We start from the raw sequence: 5,285 nt of genomic DNA on the forward strand, positions 1-5,285 counted from the left end.
TGTATTATTTATATGTATACTTTTCTTTTTACATTATATGGCAATGTACACTCATCTGATACATATAGTACACAGAACAAGATCCTTTGGGTCCTAGCTGGTTTGGTTCAATGGATAGAGTGTGGGCCCAGGGTCTGAAGGCTCCTGGGTTTGATTCTGATCAAGGGCATGTACCTCGGTTGCAGACTCTACCCCCAGCCCTGGTCGGGGCTCGTGTGGGAGGCAACCAGTTGATATGTCTCTCTCACATCGATGTTTCTCTCTATATATCTCTCCCTCTCCCTTCCACTAGCTCTAAAAATCAATGGAAAAATATCCTCGGGTGAGGAGTAACAAAGACCCTTTGGAACAGTTATGCACAAGACATGCAATATTGGATTTACATTGGATCCCAGGATGTCATTAATTAGAGAGAAAAAAGTTGGACTATGCATGTTGAACCACAAGTTATATAACCCAGTGGACACACATCTAGTTTGAAGGACAATGTAGTGTATGCAGCATTGGCAGTGGCGCCGTTGAGGAGGTGGAACTATTTCACACAAGATAAGGATGGTCCAGCATCAGGACACAGATGCAGGGTTTTATGAACCATTACTATTCTACCTTTCGGAAACTGATGTTTTTAGTCACAGATCAGATAAAAGGGACAATATGCACAATCTCCAACTAAAATCCTGCTGTAGCCTCGACAGTGAGGCCGTAGGACATTAGAAGACTTGAAAACTGTAGCTCTTTCCGGATCCCCCAAAGTTATCTGCTCTCTTCTTCAAACGGGCTCTTCCTCAGGTGTCAGTCACCTTCACAACATCAGAGGTTCCACTCTGTCCCCAGAGGAAGGAGCACTAAGGAGGACGTCTTCATTTATTCCATGGAGACCCTTAATCCTGGTGGAAATTGGATGCACTCGTCTGAGATTCTTCATCATACTTCCTGCCAAATCTGCCACAGACGGGCCAGTGGCCCAGGGTGTGTAGCCTTTCAGTTTGATCACCTCATAGGCACTTTCAACCACCTGTTTGTGAACTTCTTTCCGCTGTTCCTTTCTGCATCGCTGCCTAAATCAGGGTGCAGATCCTTTGGGGAGACACCAGCAACATTCACTCCACTCCACACAGGGACACTAGAATCTCCATGCTCCCCAAGGACACACCCATGACAGCTTAATGGGTGAACTCCTAGCCTCTCCCCCATTAGGTAATGGAACCAGGCTGAATCCAGATTGCAACCACTTCCAATAAAATGGTTTTTGAGAAAGCCACTTATCTTCCAAGCCACATAGGTCAAGATACCCACTGGGTTGGAAACAATAAGCAAATTGCAGTTGGGGTGTATTTCACAGCATTAGAAATGATGAAGTTAAAGATGTTCACGTTACACTGGACCAAATTAAGACAGCATTCTCCCTCGTGTTGACGTGCCCCAGCTGTGGTAATAACCAGCTTGGAGTTTGCAGTCTCACTGTAGTCTCTGCCAGAGACAGTTTTGGGAGTTCTAAGGAAAAGATGCTGGAGACCCATCATCTCTCCCTTCAGTTTGTCTTCCATGACATCAACAAGAGCAAGTTTATCCGCCACGTCCTTCATTAGGATACTGATGGCTCAGGCATCCAACAGCACCAGCCCAACGACTATAATCTTATTCTGGGGGCTTCGTTCTCCCTGAAGAAGACTCACAGTCAGCTGCTCCTTGAGAGTTGCCGCACTGGACTTAGAAACAAAGGAATGGATTGCATGGCGGGTGGGTGTCAGATCCAGATTAAGAGGCAGCTGCCCATGTCAATGACTTTATTTTTACAAGATTTAACCATTTTTTTCAAAAATATAAATAAAAATTCCAGTTTATTTAAATAATTTGACTTGTACTTTTGATATCCATGAATTATGATCTACTTGCTTTTAAAATTTCATAAATGATTTTGTATAGGCTAGGAACAAAATAAGTGTTTTGAAAACTAATTTTCATTTTTGGTGAAAATACATTCAAATTTTAGACACTCTGAATATAACTTCATATATTTTTTTCAGTCCTTTGAGTCATTGAGCATGAGTGAGTTGAAATTGTGACAGGTTAAAGGAAATGCATAAATGGAGCTTAAGAAGAAAAACAAGACATTTAAAAAAAAGAAAATCTTGAAAGGGATAGTCTGTTTAAATTTTTAAAAACTGGAAACAATAAAATTTAGCAACCTTCTAGTAAGCATGGCCCACATAAAATTTACAAACAGATGTTACCAATTCTTTATTTAATGAAGATTTAATTACTAATCAAGACAAAGGAAGTGGGTTAAATAAGAAAGAAAACTGTTCTATATAAATCAATAACCTGAATAGGTCCAGTGTGATCTCTGAAACGTCATATTCTTACCACAAGAAGATTTAATTACTCATCAAAAACAATGAGACGGTAAGTGAGCCTTCGTTCCTGCTCTTGTTAGGGCCCGAGAAGTGTTAGGGGCAGTCCTGGGCCGTCTACACTCTGGCTGCAAACCTGCCTGGGCTGGGCCCGAAGCATAGATTTCCATGCTCTGAACCCAGGACTTGCCACCAGACCAAGCTCATTGGAGTGATACACAATTTCAAAGTCCCCAACGCAGTGGCTTACACAAAATAGACTTCAACAATGCTTTTTAAATTTATTTAAAAATAGTCCACAAGCTTGCACTCCCTGGGATAGGAGGAAGAGTCAATTATTCCTTAAATCAATATCTATTCATTGAAGATGAGGGCCTGGCTTCCTGGAGCTTTACCTAGTAGTCGAGTGGAGAAGGCAGATGTGATTCAAAGACTCAGGTAAGGCGACCTACAAAGAAACACCACCACTCCACAGAGAGAGCCTCCCGAATGAAGGACCAGGTGGCTTGTGCGCCCTCCTGCTCCTGGCTAGCCTCTCCTTCTCCACAGTTCTCTCCCTCTGTTCCTGGCACCTTCCTCCTTCCTCCCTCCCTCTCCAAGTAACCCCTTTGGTTATAGGTGGGATGAAATGTGAAATTCTTATTAGGAAGTGGCAGTATGCAAATGAATGGAAATTCAGAGAAGAAAGACAGCTTATGTTTAAAAAAATAATCATCATGATGAATGTTCTCCTCAGAGAAATAAGCTTGTGCTGCAGTGTATGAGCAATGGCTGCCTGAGGCAGCTGGGTGCAATGTGGTTTCCGAGATTTTCATTGGTGCTGTAAAAAGAAAACATAAAAACAGGCTGTGAGAAGGGAGAAAAATAAAATAAAAAGCTGGAGCTGCAGATGGGTGGAAGTCTAACTGATTCCTATAGAAATAGAGCATTTAAATTAGCTTGGCATAAAAATAATCAGGGCTGTGGGGTTGACTTACTAACTATATTCCCCACTGCCTGATTCAATTTCTGTTTTGAGAAATCCAGCACGCATCCAGATTCCTCCAAAGGCCCCATCCCAGCTCCAGCCTCAGGAACTAGGGCTGTGGCTGCTGCTCAGCAGTTGGCACGTGAGGGCGGGCTCGACCTCACACCTGGGCTTTTGACATGAGTCTTCCTGTTGTCCCTGCCTGTCCCAGCAAAATCCTGGGTTTCCTTCTTCATGTTACTTGCTGCATTCCTATAGAAGTCCAGAAACCCTGGGGCCTTTTAATTTCATTTAATTTAATTTTAATATTTTCCCCTGAGATTAATTTCTATAGTCAAACAAGGGAGCCCAGGCCCAGGTTTTGATAATTAATAAATAAACAAATAAATATTTTAATAAAGCTGAAAGTATAGGGTCTCAATCAAGAAGGCCTTCTGCTAATCAACATACTTGAGTTTGTAAAGTAATAGCCTGGGTATAAATGTGTGCCAAGACATGTGAAGTATAAGAAATGTTACATTCCTCCATTCTTCTCAGGCAATTTCTACCCACTGGGGTGGTGGCAAAGCAAGCCTCTGCCCCTGTGGGGGTGACCCATCACTAGGGCAAGGAGAGGCTCTGGGGCACCTGCGGTCCTTCGGTCCTTCGAAGTCCCTGCCCTCCTCTGGGCCGTTGGCTCACGGCCTCTGTGCCGGGAAGGAGGGCTTGCTCAGGGTGGGTGCTGAGCCATTCCTGCCCGAGGGTAGTTCCTGCCAGCGGAGCGCTGACTCCTACCGTTCTCGGTCCTCCCGGACTTGGAAGGTTCTACCGTCCTGCCCCCAGGGCAGCCCCCTCACATCCGTCAGAGCCTCCCTCCTGTGGGCACCCAGCCGTGGGCACTTTAAAGCTTAACTTTGTTGTTGTTGACATTATGGTAAGCAGAAACAAGCCACTCAGAGAAAAACAAATATCACATGATCTCACTTACATGAAGCTTAGCTTTTAAAGACAAACCCTAACACCTACATGCGAAAGAATGACTGGGGGGGGTGGGGGGGTGGTACAGGGTTTCCCTTTTGGGTGCAGGGATGAGGCTTTGGGGCAGTTTCAGTTTGTCATCTCTGATCCCTGATGAACCTTCCATGACAATTTCAGATTAAACTCAAAACATTGACTGAGTGAGGCTGGTACCTGCCCACCTCCATCACACCACCATCACCCCCCGCCCCCATCTCAATCACAGCTAGGTCTGAATCACAAGGGGGTGCTGAGGGAGGGGGAGCAAACAGAGGCTCAAAGCTTTGTTTCCCCAGGTGGGCCATCTCCTTTTCTTGTCCCTTTCTGGTCAGGGGAGCTGGAGTGAGTGCCTGCTGCCTATGGCAGGGTGTCCTCAGCCTTGCAGGGCAGGGTAGGGTCAGGGGGCTTAAGGGAACCAACACTAGGCTGACTTGGCCCAGCCTTGGTTCAGGTTTCAAGGAGAAGGAGTGAGACTTACTACTTTGTGCAATGACACCATCCAAGAAAGTTGCATAGATATCAATTCTGGGAAAGTATTGGACACTGACTGCTTGGTTTCTCCCCCCAGGGAGGTAATGGAGGGTGTGCCCAGGCCTAGGGAAGAATTGGGAGGGTCCCGCTATCAAGGATGCCACTCGTGGTCTAGCTCCAGCCTGGGGATTCAGGGATGAATAACCCACAGTCCCGGCCCTCAGGAGCTTGGCCTCAGGAAGTGGTTCGCCAGTGGGACAGGGGTGCTACCAGCATTCAGGACAGGTGCACTCCACGCAGTGGGAGGGGTGGCAGGCCTGCCAGCCTCTGTGGTATGTTACCGTGGGTGGGACACAGGGATCTGCATCTCAGCTAGAGGTCCCAGTCAAGCCCAGTGTCAAGGAGCACAGAGCTGGTTGTGCAGCAGGTACTTAATGAGAAACTGCTGTTGGACAAACCCCCATGATGCATACAGTGCACCAGAGGCTGGGCCAGTC

At 46.0% G+C, this 5,285-nt stretch overlaps 1 pseudogene across 1 annotated transcript; it reads right to left on the reverse strand.

The window, feature by feature from the left end:
* Positions 1 to 802: 802 nt before the first annotated feature.
* On the reverse strand, positions 803 to 4,505 carry LOC307101998 (L-lactate dehydrogenase A chain-like; annotated as a pseudogene). Its single transcript has 3 exons — positions 4,500 to 4,505; positions 1,463 to 1,661; positions 803 to 1,295 (listed from the first exon to the last, which is right to left on the reverse strand). The product of its transcript is annotated as an L-lactate dehydrogenase A chain-like (transcript).
* Positions 4,506 to 5,285: the final 780 nt, after the last annotated feature.

Source organism: Cnephaeus nilssonii (genome assembly GCF_951640355.1).
Source record: "Cnephaeus nilssonii genome assembly, chromosome: 6".
Taxonomy (NCBI): Eukaryota; Metazoa; Chordata; class Mammalia; order Chiroptera; family Vespertilionidae; genus Cnephaeus; species Cnephaeus nilssonii.